At 46.5% G+C, this 15,360-nt stretch overlaps 1 protein-coding gene and 1 long non-coding RNA gene across 5 annotated transcripts in view; one reads left to right on the top strand and one right to left on the bottom strand.

The window, feature by feature from the left end:
* LOC105833531 (protein grainyhead) overlaps window positions 1-15,360 on the top strand; it is a 107,808-nt gene that overhangs the window by 12,808 nt on the left and 79,640 nt on the right. The gene's annotated exons all lie outside the window — the stretch shown is intronic.
* The window catches only part of LOC118647571, a 90,809-nt gene that overhangs the window by 37,181 nt on the left and 38,268 nt on the right, over window positions 1-15,360 (bottom strand). The window lies entirely within an intron of this gene.

Here is a 15,360-nt window from a genome sequence, read left to right as displayed (position 1 = left end):
TTTCTTCCAATTTTCCTCCTATCCACCTTCGCGAGACTCTCGATCTCTCGATCCTTGTCGCACGATCTGTTGTTCTCTCGCACACTCGAATGAACAGACGACCGTGTATTCCTGTGATGAACCGAAAAGCGCACGCCTGCATCACAGATCCCGCGAAATCATTAAATATTTATATATACGATGCTAAGCGGCCGGCTATTGCTTAATTGAGAAATTGATCGGATGCCAAAATCATCATCACGTCGTGCCAACATAAGCGAGGGTCCTTTTACCTAATAATGGAGGGAAGAGGCGTATTCGATAACGTAATTTAGCGCGCAACGAAGAATTTCGTATTTCGTATATACATCATCTCCATAGCCTGATTTATTCGTGTCCGAGAGTTTCTCGAATAATCGTATGCGACCGGGTGTGCGTGTTATACATGTTTACGCCGCAAGTCCCACGCGTGCATATTTCACATATAATTAAATCTATCCTGACCGTGTCACCGTCGTCATCGTCGTCGAACGACGGTGTACTCGAGACGGGCTGTAATTCATCCTTTCTCTGATTATTGACTCACAATGCCTCTTGCGGTTTGTATCCGCACGGCCGGATGCGACCGCAGCGCTACAAACGAAATGCGCGGACATGAAATACAGTCAGTTTTGATGTTAATGTTTCTCTTTTTTTTTTTCTTATTTATTTATTCATTAATGCACATCTCACTTCGCTATGCTCGTCAAGTATGTCGAAAAATATCGCTACGCTCAACGATGCGCGCATATGTATTACGAGATTAGGAATACATTATATGGCCCAGCGTAAAATCAATTAATATCGCGTCGCTAGCTGCGCTATAAAGATAGCGACAGGTAAAAAAGATTAATGAGAATGAATCACATTTGTTTGTAGCGCGGTTGCGAAAGGCATTTGGAGAAAAAGGCGTGATTGCCGGATACGCATACTTTCCTTCTGTCGGGAGAGGGAGAGAGAGATCTGCCTGGAGATACTCAAAGTGATAATATATTAAAACGAGGGGACCCGAAGACGCGGCAAAGGTCATAATGAAAAAATGGAGGGATAAGGCTAAATGTCAGCTTCGGAGCTTGTTACGGGCTCACAAATGTAGAGATTCAGTGCTTCGTTAGCGCGCGTATTTACGAGAGTGCGGCCGAAACGGGAGTAATAATCGCCGACTTTTACGAGTTCTTCGCGAAGCGCAGATTCTATCCCCCCTTCGCGGAGGAAATCATGTATTCGAAGAGCGCGAAAACTTGCACGAGTGATCCGTCCGACTCGCTCTTGAAAATAACCAGGTTGCGATTAGATCAATCGTAATTGAATAAACATTTATTCGGTGCGAGGCAACGATAAGACTAATTTTTCATCCTGCAAGAGCGGATAAATTACGAACGATCTGATAAAATCAGTGACGTCTGTACGTCAAAAAACGTCGGTAAATAGTGATCAATAATTTTTCTTTTTATAAAATTGTTATTATTAGAGCGAATTAATGCAAACAGGTTGTTTACACGGACGGTAGCGTAGACGTCACAGAAAGAATCGAAACGAGAATAATATACATGTACGTAGCACTCGGGGTGCTATCTGGCGCACGTATCAGCTTCGACAATTAACAATCATTGCGCGCACTTAGCCGCGAGCGGCGCGCGGATAAGTCACGTTGCTACATAGAATTTATTATTACGACGAAGCTATCATCTCGCGCGCGCATCGTTCTCTCCGCGAGCGGAATATCGGTGGCGAGCCAATAATCATTAACCACGACGCGCGCGCACGCACGCACGCATACAGGTGCACGCCACCTTGCACTTTTGCAAGAAATAAAAATCAGCCGCAATTAATCGGCGTGAGATATGCACGCGCGAGTGGCCTTGGACGGCATGAAAGAAAAACCGCGCCACTTCTACGCGACCACCGCTCATTTTTTCGCTCTCACCCTGTTATTATTACGGCGAGGCGAGCGTGTCGGTCGCGTACGCTCTCCCGAATTCCGCACCGTTTTCGAACGAAAAGAGAGAAAGAGAGAGAAAGAGAGGGACTCTCCGTTCTTCAAACAAGTGGCCACTGTTTTCTCCCTTTCTTTTTTTTTCTTCTTTCATCTCCTTCGTCTTTCCATTTTTCATCGGGATATGTGATTGTGGACGCGTACAAATTGAAATATTCGGTCGACTCGATCCCGAGAAACGACGGCTGTCTCTCACACTCTCGAGAGATGCCTCTATAGTGATCTTCGAAAATTCAAGTTCCCTTTCACTTCGCACCTTCAGACGCGTCACCGTGAGTTTCGACAACAATCAAGATGTAACAGAAAGAGAGAGAAAAAGCAGACCTTGAAGAGGTACATCTCATCGTACAATTCACTTACAATTTCGAACATGACTCTCTTCCGCGATATTAGTGAATCTTGACACAATGTTTGCAAAGAATTAGCTTATTAAATTCATTGTAGTCTTTCGAAATAAAAAAATATATCTATTGCCGCAATATTTGTCAAAGAAAGGAGATTTTCCAGAAGCATAAAAATACTTTATTTTTGTGCGCTTGTCCGTAAGCAATGCAGCAATTGATAAATAATTGACAACGAATATATATTCTACGTGACAAAGAAAACGTTCCGAGTTGAATTCTTTTGGTTCTCCCCGATCGAATAAGGCGAGCGAGAAAAAACTCCCTAGAGATCTTTTCTCCGGTATTCTCTTTTGTCTAGTCCTCCACGATCACAGCGCAGCGCGCAAGAAAAGAATCTCTCGTGTTCTCTCAATCTCTTTCTACTGGTCATCCATAGAAATAAAGATAGAGAGAAAAGGAGTACCAGGAGAGGAAAACAGCCGTCCCTTTCCGTCCTCCCGTGGTCTCAAGAAGGAAGTAAGAAAACAAGTTCCTCGCGCGCGAAATCTTATCTTCTTTTTTATTTGTCTTGCACGAGATTAACGCTTTATCGTCCGCAGGATATATTTTTCCGTAAAAGACAATTTATAAAATGGAAAAGATACGTACCACCTATCTCGGTAAAAATGAGAATACAGCGGTGGGAATAATTCGCGTTAATTTTCTAACATGTGAGATGGAACATTACTTGGATGTTTCCTGTCTAAGCACCTTAGAGCCGAAGACTCCGATTCAAAGGGGACTTCTTAAGCTGACACGCGTGGGTGCGTGATATGAATGAGCGCATATGACAGGTGATGCGTGTTATTGATATAAATGTTCGAGAAAAAGCACAATGTATACTTCAATCCGTACACGACGCTGTACAACGGATCAATACTCGCGCCTCACGTTTCTCCACCAACTTCATCAGACTTGTGTAAAAAATCTGCCGCGACGTGAGAGAGTTCAATGCGCACCGTCATCTCTCTACACTGGGAATGTAGCAAAGCTTTATCGATATATTTAAATATGCATGTTGCGAAATACGTACGGGCGTAAGGAAAAAAAAAAAAACGTTAGGTCACTCGTGGCAAATTCCTTCGCCTGACATTATTAAATATATTGAGCGGGATTTAATTTGGATCTCAGACAAAATATAAAATGATTATTTCGTCATGAATGAACTGGGCAAGGCGTGAAATCGATATAATTTCGGTCTGTACACGTACGTCCTACAATTGTCAAAGTGTGAAATGGAAGCGGCACGTCTGCCTCTTCCCTCGGCTGACTCGTCCTTTTAATTCAAGTTCCTTCCAAGAGAAGATTATCCGTCAGAACGGATTGATCCATCTTAAATTGAGAACCTGTCTCGGATTTCGCCGTCGGGCGAGCAACCGCGAACGAGTTTAAGCCGTGGAATAAGTAGCTTAAAGGGAGCGCGGGGAGAGCGGATCTCGCTTTCGACAAGTACCAAATCGACCAACTGAGTTTTTTATCTCGGCGAATCGCACGCTCATCCTCCAAGTACTTATAGTAAATGTACGTGCAAACGTTTTAATCTGATTATGAGAACAAGTGTATTTTCACAATAATTGACGCGCGTTTCATCGAAATCTCGAGCCGCGCTTTATTCGTGTGGCGAGAGAGGGAAAAAAAACAGCGCGATTATAAATAAGTCGTTTGCCAGTCAATGAACGGCAAGGGAAATATTTTAATTTCGCGATAATTATAGCTCGGGACTGACGTAATATCATGTGAATGTGAATTACTGTATCAGTGACAGGAGGAAGAAATGCTGAATTACTTTATGCTCACTTAATTTATGGTCCATTTCCTGCCACCCCGTTTTGCGCAACGCGATACGACTTAATATACTCCTACGCGTTCCGTCTTTTCAATTAGCCGAACGCTAAACGAGATAGGGCCCCCCCGCCCCCGATACGCTCTCGGCCGAGCTAATCGATCGTTCCCAACGACAACGACGACTTTCCTGCCATTTTACAAATAACGCACGACAAGCGAGTCCGCTGTGCCGATCGATCACCGTCTCCCTCTCCCACGAATCACCGCCGCGCTTAACCGATGTTATCGCGCGGCGACCGGCGGAGTTTCTACGCCACACGCTAAAATAATGGATATTAATAACGTCCGCGAGAGACGTTCGCGATACCGACCCGCAAAACCAGCCGCGCGATTTTTCGCGATCCCGTAATTCGCCCGCGTGAAAAATTTATGACGTTGCGCCCACGCGAAAAGGGGCTGGTGGTGGCTTTTTGCCTCGGGGCGATTGCGCGGAGACCGTGCGGTTTACCTCCCCCCTCCCCCTTCTTTCTTTCATCCCGCGAATCGGGGAAAATTATAATGTTCGCGCGACGACTTCACACGTCGCGGATCACCGTGTTTTCCGTCAATGGGACGCGCTCGCGCTAAACGTAATCCTGCCCCACGTGCAGCAGGCCCGCCGCCGCAGCCGCCACCGCCGCCGCGATGGTAACCACAATGGCGATCGTCTAATGGCGAGGACCGCTCGAGGGCCGCGGCGGCGTAATCTATGTTAATGCGCCGGCGGAGGTGGTCGAGGTATAATAATAGTGTTTTCGAGGATGTGACGTCATACACACCGGCGTGCACGCACACGCGCACGCACATGCCGCCGCCGCATGCATATGCGCTTTTCGTGGATTATTTATTTGACAGATCTCCCTACGGGGCGTTTCTACGTTTATAACCCGGCATCCTCTCTTTCTCTCTCGGTCCATGTCCCGCCATATACAGCGCGTCCGGTCCGGTGTAAGTTACCGGTGGCCTATTAACGCCGACCGTTGTGGAGAGGCACGATATATCCGCGTGTACCTGCAGGGCTGCGCGCGGCTGAGAGATCGGTTTCGAGAATGCCCGCGCGGCACGGCATTTCGGAATTTTTTTCAGCTTCGTTTTCCACACTCGAGAGAGGCGCGCGAGATATCCTCTCGCCGGCGGGACACCGCGAGCGAAAACGCTGTATTATGTAAATTGCGTTTAAGCGCGAAGCACCGACGCCAAGTGATTATCAATTAACGTTAATGCGATCCTATGCATAATATTAGAGCATTACGCGGGACTGAGGGAGGTGGAAAAAACGCAAGCGTAACGCTTAATGATTCTAATAGCGGCGTCGTGTTTGCCGCGAGAGCGGCATTTAAGATATTCAAGTAAAGATGTCATATTGAAATGGCCGAATGACACGGGGTCTTCAATTATACACGCGCATTACGTTGTTAGCATTAAGGATCAATCGGCGCAAATTGGCGCGTAAACGTTACGTATGCAAAATACGATGCGAACCTATTGGTATCTCTCGCGTGGGTTCCCCGCGCTTAAGTATACACGCACCGGAATGAAATCTCCCTCATCTCGTTCGTGAAAGCGCCGCCGCCGTATCCCGCGAATTTTTGGATTGACCGGAGGCCAACGTTTCGTATGCGCGCCAAATTGCCGTAATGACGGTGCACCCGACGGTAAAAACCGTTTCTCTTTCTCGTTCGTGGAAACGAGAACGTACAGGCCGGGACCGTACACCCCGCCGCGTCTCTTTCGTTTGTCCCTCGTCCGCGTTTCTTGCACACGTCCCCGTATCTCCGTTCCACGAAGCGACTCCATAGTCGTTCTCCACGTTCTGCTCTTCTAGAGAGACGGAAAATTACCGGCGTACCGAAATAACCGATAACTTCCCGTTTATTCGGTGCGACCGTCTCCTCGTCGCTTCGCTTAATCGATGCAGGATATTTCTAGATTTCGCAGATTTTTTTTTCCGTAGAGACACTAAAAAATCATTTTAAAAATCTCCCGACGTGATAAATATCGCCTATCGTAAAGTAATCAGTATTTTTACATCGATGAATTGATATCTTCGCGAGACATTAAAACATCAGAAAATGATTTACGTTCAATAAACGACATTCTTCAGCGTCTCATATTTCTCGTTTACGCTACGACGATTCTACGTAGTTACGCGTAATTATATATGTAGCACGATCGACGGAAAAAAAATATTATTGAACCAAGATATTCGCTAACGACAGTGATTTTCTTAGACGATATAAGTATCAAGAAAGACTGAGTCACCGTCTAACTCGCGTCGAACCCACGCAAAGTTGCGGCTGAAATCTAAGACAAGAAATTTCCATGTCGATTTCATAAATGTTCGGTTTTTTTTTTTTTCAAGATTGTAATGTTTGAAATACATCGATATAAATGGAGTACAAATGGAGTAGATTCGAATATACGATCGCGCACGATCGGCACGCTTACATATATATAATACATACATCGTAATCTTACAAATAGAAATCGACTGACGTAAAGACAAATTCGTTGGTCTGCGCCCGTGAATGATTATGATACGGCGCAATAGCGTAAATCGTACACGTGCGCATGCGAACGCAAGACCCGATACGTATGCCAGCCGCCTGTGTTAACATATTTCCTCGCGGCGCGCGATATCTCTATTTTTTCTCCGCCTTCCTATTTTTTCCGTCTCTCTCTCTCTCTCTCTCTCTCTTTCTCTTTCTCTACCTCCGTGCGGTCGGCAAATTTGCATACGGACTCGGCATACTGGTAAACGTTACGTACGACTTCGCCGAGAAGTGAAATCAACCATCAATAGTCGGTTCCTGCTGCCGTCGACTGAATCGAGGACCGTTTTCCCTACGGTGTGCCTCGACATCGACGACGTCCTCGCGTCGATTACGTCCAGCGCTTAAGAATGCAAATTGAGAACGTTTATTAAATCGACTGACTCTCTTTTGTCAGTGGGAAAATCGATCGACTTAATAGCCGATTTAATGGGAGATCGTTGTTGCACCGTGTGATCTTCGATCCTTGTCGCTTGACCAAGACACAGAATCGGCTCGTCGATTTTTATTCACGACGGCAACAAGAACAGCAAGGATTTTGTCGTGCTCCATTAGTTCCGGACTCATCGCGCGAATCTTCGTGCTTCCGCTCGAATAGAGATTTTGCATGTCGGACGTGCAGCAATTTCGCGTCTCTATGGTTTTCTTCTATCTCTGTTTCTCACCCGAGATCTGTTATTTCACATGCATTCGTTGAACGATCGATATTCGGATCTGCAAATCAAAACAGCTGCTCTCGTTCTTCAGATTCGCTCCCGCGCGTGAATCTCAAATTTTTCTCCCGAGACAGTTTCGGAACGTAGCCGCGTAAAAGAGCTTCCGGCAGGAGAGGAGAGTGACTTGGCGATCCTTTAAACGCGCGTCCTCGGCCCGCGGAAAAAATCCAATTAGCCGTCCCTCAGTCATGTCCTTATACCGCGCGCGGTTGCCACGGAGCAAAAAGCCGAAATAAGAAGGACGCGTGCGTGCACGCATGCATGAAGCGGCGGCACGCATGAGGCACACGCAAGAAAATCCGCCCGATACGTGCCCGCCGGATAAGGATGCATACGATAATATCGAGATACAATTACTTCTCTTTCGACATTTTATGTCATACGCATACGTTATGATAAATTCATACACGGAGAGAATTTTCTCTTAAAATTTATCCTCAAAATCTGCTAATTGTGGGATAATGTGTGACTGATGATAGTAAAATTTCTTGAGGTCACTCATTCTCCTACAATTATCAAATTTTGAGAGTAAATTTAAAAAAGAAATTCTCTTCGTGTAGAATCCTTAGAATATTAAGGATTTTGAAACTGCTGCTGAAAAACTACTTTATTCTTTTTAATCGATACTGCAAATGTTAAAATACAAAATATTTTATTGTCTTCTTTCTTGTCTACTCCTTTCTTTGAAAATTTATCTATATTTTTTAAATATACTGACTATAAAAAATTAAATTTTACATAATAGATAGCTTCTAAAATTCTGTATATTTTGTACGTTTATAAAAATACACCATCATGCCAGAAGTTATAGCTGAAAATAGAAAATTTGGTCGATTTTCGAGGGCCGGTAAAAAAGATACAGGTCTATTATATTTCACTGCTCTACAAGTGTCTCGAGTTTCAATAGATTCAGCGAGAGTAACACAAGAATAGATTTACTTGTGAGTGAGTGAGTGACATTGACGTCAATAAACTAAACTAAAATATTGCTTCATGAAAATTAAGTAATCCTAGTGCTAATAGTAAATGGCTCACTCCAGCCTATTGCTGTGATGACGTAGCATCGGTATACACTACAAATACACGTCCACGCGCGCGCGCGCGCGCGCGCACGAGACATATGTCGATAAACTCCGTTGCATTTCCATATCAAGCCGGTCGTAAATTACCGAGACGCTCGGTACGTTCAATGACAGACGAGAGAAGTAGCCGCGGAATCGGATGAAGCGCGGGCCGCGAAGCGAAACGATGCTGAGGCTGCTAAAAGGAGACGCGTGATCACGTCGGCAGCGTGATCGCGATTTGTTTCCACGCTAGTTTGACGACACGCCGGCGCTACCTTCATTCACGTTCGCAACCGGTTGAATACGGACGTGTGCGCATGCCGCGTATGAATGGAATTAAGTGCTGTCGATTGCTTCTTTACGCCCGGCGATCGCTTTCAACTTGTCCCGCAACAATGAGCGCGCGCAACGATTCTGTTTGGCATTTGCCGAGTGTGAATAGTCTTTTGTATGCTAAAATGCATACGTGCTTTAATTCTGATGTAGCTGATGTTAAATTGCCATTGCGGAATATAACGTCAGAAATTATGACAGCGGCCATTAAGATAATTTTACCGTTTGCGGAACGTTTGCAATATCGTTTACAAATGATGGATGTGCGTCTTAACTGCGACATTGATATCGTTAACTCCGTCAAATATTTCTTTTTTGCAGGCCTAATGACACTGCTATTCTCGCAAGAGATTCTCCTTGTATCCGCGGTGTGCGGCAAAAATATTTTTTCCTCGTAACACAATTCGCACGAAATACAGCGTCTTTAAAATTGCAGAGCGTCGACCGCAAACTTCCGCAGATTAACGCGACATTATATCCCTAAGCTGGAGCAAATACACGCAAGATCTACAAATAAATCGCTAGTGATTCTGCAATAATATTGTATCCTACCGAAATTTTTTATCACATCTTTTCAAGACCGAGTTTTTATATTCCGTAAAAATATCTTATTGCGCAAAAAACTATCTTAACGAGAGTGGACGCTCGTTCTGCAATCTGAATTGATGTATCTATGAATTCCTTCGTTATATTACAATCTACAATAGCGTATTGCCGGTCTGCCCCGTTGCAAGAAATAGCACGCCAGCAGTTTAGCGTGGCGAGCGTGCGGCTTACTCTACAATAGAGTGCGGAGCGCGACGGTCGCGTAACAGATCGTAAGACGCGAGAAGGCTTGCCCGCGCATTCTGGAGCGACGTGCGTTCCGCGTCCCATTGTGGCACAGCCTTAGCATACGAAGAGGTCCGGCCGGAGGATAATCCGATCGAGCATTGTGCGTGGCCGCGCCGCGTGGCGCGTCGCCGCGTCATCCGGCGCAACGAGCGGACGAGAGCGCTCGCTCCCGCTCGCTCGGACGCGGAGCGCAGCGTGTTCGCGCGCGAGCGCGAGGAACGCGAGTAGGTGAGGAAGTAAGATATAAATGTAAGGTAGGCCGCGCACGATTATATACATATAGGAGGACGCCAGAAACGCGCACGCACACCAAGCTATCGCACGCACACGCGGACGCGCGAAACCGAGAGGATGAGGAGGAGAAGAAGGAGTAGCAATCGGAGAGCAGGAAGGAGGACGTCGAAGGGCAAGATGGCCGCCGCGACGGCGACGGCGGCAGTGCGGTCCAGTCCTCTACTCCTCTACGGGGAAAAGCGTCGGACCTCCGCATCGTCGTCCGTCTCCCCTTTTAATTCCCACCGCTGTCCTTCGTCTGTACTTGGTGCCTCCTTCATCCCGTCCTCCCCTCGCCCTTTCTCGCCTACCTTCCCCCCTCGTACCCTCTTCCGCAGCCTCATCTCTCTCTTTTTCTCTCCTTCTCCCGTCCGTTTTTCTCTCCTTCTCGCTCCGTCTCAGTCGCTTGCCGACAACGCCGATTCCGCTCGTTCGTTCTCCAATACGCTCTCCCTCCTTTCGGGCGATCGCCATGATGCCACGTGATCGAGAAGCGTTAGGCGTTTTATAGGCGAACGGCTATCCAGAAAACCGGCGCAAAATCGCCGATCCGTACGTTTATCGAATTACGATGGTGCCTGTCGGCAGACAGATCCACCTTTCCGTCTGTCTCCTTCTGCTCACGGAGATTGTATTTTCCTCTAACAAAGGCGATAAAAAGGCGCTCGCCTGAAACGCTCGATCTTTCGATAGGAATTCGTTAGGAGACTAGGAATCGGAGTTAAAGGGATCTCACAAAATTCATGAATTTAACGCGTTATGGAAGAAAATAAGTCGCACGAGAAAAAGTCGCGACGCTCGTCGCGCGATTAGCGCAAGGTGCAGCAGACACGGCTTAACGAAAGTCGTTCATCCTTTCTCGATCTGATCTGCGTCAGCTAGGATTTTCCGTTCGGTCACGCCCATGTCGCGGCGCGACGATATCTTTCCGGGACGAGGAAAGTAAGCAATTAGCGCCCGCGTCCGGTCGACGCGTCTCGTCGGTCGGTCGTTAATTAGCAAATTCCGCGGGAATTTCGATACTCTGCCGTATTCTCCCTGTTTCTCCCGAGAGTCGGATTGCGCGCGCCTGAGGATTGCGAGAGGAGATAATCGCGAAATCGCGAGAGCGCGCGCGGGTTTCATAATTATCGGCATCACCTGAAATTATTAGTCATTAAAGAGTATTGTCGGCCGTGTCGGTCGGACGGAGATCGTAATTGGCGCGCGTTATCTCGCGAAACGCCGCGCGCGTGTGTGTGTGTGTGTGTGTGTCTAACGTCTAGAAACGTAGACCGCGCTATACATTTCATTTCGCTCACGACACGAGCGAAGTTACGGGGGGAAAAAATATCAATAATTGCGGCGTTGAAAAATGCGGGGAGAAACGTACGTTCGTACGTAAGAGCGCGTAAGCACTTTGGCGCGCGCGATATATCGGCGAGTATAATCATCCCGTGTTATTTACATTCTTTGGTCTACACAAGAGGCGGGATGGATTTTTATGCGAACGGTGTGTCGAGATAATCGGCGCACATGGCGTAACAATCGACAGATGCCGTTCATTTCGCGGTCGTCAACAATTAGTCATTGACGTTCGAAATGTGATATGTTTTAAAATAACGTTTTGATATCTCAGATCTCTCGGTACATTTCACCGGCAATATTAATGTAATAGTTATGCAATTCGATACGTCTTGGCATCGGGTACGACGGGCATACGCGAAAGTACATCGATCGACGCGATACGTATGTATTAGAAATCGATCAGGAGCAGCTCCTGGGGTTTAAGAGCCGCGTCCGCCCCACAACTGATTGTATTATATTAATTACAGCGCGACAGACAAGCTGGAATTAGATCGAGGAGAAGGGGAGTGTCGGAGATGCCGTTTGTCGTCGTCGGGCGCGCATTAATTTGTACGATTTCGCGGTCCACGCTCGGAAGGGATAATTGCCGCTGGTTCGCGCTATCTATCTAGGAACGCGATCGAGTGCGCGGTCGTCTTTTTGCTCGCCGGCCGGCGCGGCGAACGGGGCGATCGAAAAGCACTCGTGGAAATGTACCGCGGAGCTCTCGCGCGAGTCCCGCGAGTCCGGCCGTCGGAGATACACGTAATAACACCCTTTAACCGCTCGGTACACGCTCGGCAATAATGTTGCAATGCGTCGGGTCCCCCGTATACCGAAGGGGGTAGCGGGTGCGCCACCGTCCAAGCGCCCGGACGTCCAATAAGTGATTTCACGGCAACGAACTCTCGGCGCGGAGCGAATTCCCTTCTCGATCGGCGCGGAAAACCGGCGCGCGCGCGCTCGCGCTCGCGCTCGTTCCCTATCCATCTGTCTGGATTTTGCTTTGCTTTTACTTCGCTTTGCTACGTTACTCCGAGCGTAACACGGGTGTCTTGCCGCTGATTGCGACTTGCCTCCTCCTCGATAAACGGCAGTACTCGCGGTCTCGCTCGATTTGAGATTACGCTCCGCGTCTCTCTTTCTTCCTTTCTCCTACGCCCCGGCTATATCGATCGTATATTATTATACTGTATGTTATTACGCTCGCCATTAGATCTGCTCCGGTCAGACGGAAGTTCAGCGAACCGTGGATCTAATAATCTAACTTCGATACTTTACAAAAATTTAATACGACTCAAGGCGATACATAATTGTTTTTATTGTAATTAAAGAGATGTTAGATTGTAGAAGAATCCTGCGGAATTAAAATGGTTTCTCAACTTCTAAGTATAGCTTCATATTGACTATTCAATGATCTAGTCTATCACCAGTTTTTCAATTTCAATCAGTGAATGATCATATTTCATATAATTTTTATTGATACGAAACAGTTATTCTTCATTGCAATCAATGAAGAAGACAGCGTCCTTTGCCACAACGAGATATCGTGCAAAACTTAATACGTAAAATGTGTTGGGACAAGAAATTGATTATCATAATAATTAACATTATTGCACACATACGTATATTGCATTATTATTCTCCCCCATGTTCTCGATGCAAAAAGTTCAGGTAAACGTCAGCCGAGCTGAAATCATCAGCGTGTTCGCGGAGCCGCCACGGCCCAAGGCAAAAATTTAATAACGGCTTTCCCGATCGCTGGATATCCGCAATGATCGGCGGCACATCACCATCCTCTCCCGTCCTTTTATTTTTGCCCATCATTTTTGTTAATGTCAGTGATTTAATAACAACTGCTATTACGATTTATTACACCGGCTGTGCGCGTGATGTTATTCGCGGTTACATCAACGCTACTCGCTGCCTAAAACGTCGTCGGACTGCCGTGGCATTGCAACTTGCACGCAACGCGATTGCCATTCGGTACGTTGGACTTCGTAGTAAGTTACTTCCATTGACGTCTTAAGTGCATTTCGCTGAATGGCGATTGCGCGCGCGGTGCGCTTGTCGAAATCTGACGCCAGTTACAAATCGCAGACGCACTCCGGGCACCAAGACAGCTTGATTAATAATGCGGCATGCTAATATAAATCAATAGACGTCGGACGTTAAGCTGTCGATCGAGCCGCGGTCGTGAACTTAATAACACCTATCGCGGCGGGATACTCGATAAATATATAACGGTGACGTTCGTTACCATCTCAACGACAGTTATCTCGCTCTCGACCGCGATGGAATTCGCGAGCAACCCTTGAACGATTCCCGGCGAAGAGATAATCGAAGGGACGCACTTAGAAAGTGCGCCTACGACGACGACGACGATGACGACGGCGTAAAAAGGAAAAAAAAAGGAGCGCGTTTATCGCGTGGTCTGTTAATGAGAGCGCCAGCCGATAATCGGCCGATTCGAGATAAGCTTGTTAACGAAGCCGAGGAGCGCGTTACCCTCGATTTACCACAATTTCGCGGTAACCGTTTCACACACCGCGATATATCATCGGTGTCCCGTCGATCGATATCCATCGACCGCGATAATTATCGACGTTCGTCGTGGCGCGTTCGCCCGGAATACTTTACGGCCGCCATGCACTTACCGGCGCAATTACAGAGGCGGTTAATGAATGAACAAGAAATTGGCGCGGCCGCGTGTATTTCATAACTGACGGTCGTAATTAATAAAATCGTATTTGCGAGCGAGCGGCGATTCGACCGCCTGCTCGATATTCAAATACACCGGTCGCATTTCTCATAAAGGGGAAAACCCGCGATTAAGGAAAACTGGCGCTGGCATCCCGTGCAATCAGTACTGACGATTATAGCGATCAAAGGCGGAAATGGAAACGAGAAAAAAAATGTCTGGAAGAAAAAAAAAACTGGAAGAGAGATACGGACGGAGAGGTGATTTAAGTTAAGCGATGTCGCGCCAGAGGAATGTAAATGAAGGATTATTTACTCAAAGATTCGATAAGATTATCGCAGATTTATGTCAGTGAATTCCGATGCGCTCGGAGATGGAATCTATCCGTAATGAGAATGCAATCTCTGAAAACTACTAAAACACTTCTCATGCTCCTGCTGCTCGCGCACTAATCGTAAAGATACCGTGCAAAGTGATGCGTCAATTCGCAAACACAAGTGCGAATTTCGAGTGTGTGCGCGAATGCCGAGTGGCGACGACGAAAACAAACGCGCGCGACAGACGAAAACGAAATGGAGAGAAAGAGCCAGAGATTCAGAGAGCGTTTTTGTTCGAGGCGGCAATAAACGTTTGTCATTCGAATTCGGAAACGCGCGGGTGATTCATCGGTGGCCCTAAAATAAACGTGATGCGCCGCCATGGCTGTCTGAAGTTTTGGTCTTAAATTTCGACAAGTCATGTTAATCGCGAATCGTGAATTTTTTTCGGGACAAATCCCACGTCTCTGACGCAAACACAAACTCAATTTTCCTTATTTTTCTCCTTCGTGCTTTGAAGAAATCTAATGAAATGTTTGACAAGAGAAATTTAAAAAAAAACCACTTTTTGTCGTAGTCATAAATATTTAGCATACACGAGTACGCATTGTGGAATTACATTTTATCGAACATTTAATTTACTATAATTATCATATGTTATATTTGAATCACATCAACTTTTATTATCTCTGTTAATTAATTCTTCTGCATGCGACATCCTAAATCGACACGCGTACTTTTCTGAAAAAATCAGAATAAAGACGCGCAAACGTCGGACTGAAAGTAAAAGTATCGAAAGTCTTACCGGTGATAACTGGTTTATGGCACGAGACTAAGGATAACAGCGAGATAGGAAAGGTACGGCGGTTTCATTCATGGAATCTGAGATATCGCTCGAGCATCGGCGCGACTCGGCGCGCGTACAAGTGATTATCTTAACCCGGTCTTCGTGAGGTTAATGATCGCCTAAGGGTCGCGTTAAAACACCCTCGACGCGCGGTTAGCGCCTCGCGAGAGGAAACG

This window comes from Monomorium pharaonis, chromosome 10 (genome assembly GCF_013373865.1).
Source record: "Monomorium pharaonis isolate MP-MQ-018 chromosome 10, ASM1337386v2, whole genome shotgun sequence".
Taxonomy (NCBI): Eukaryota; Metazoa; Arthropoda; class Insecta; order Hymenoptera; family Formicidae; genus Monomorium; species Monomorium pharaonis.
Note: the sequence above shows the minus strand (reverse complement) of the source record. Positions and strands in the feature narration are given on the sequence as shown.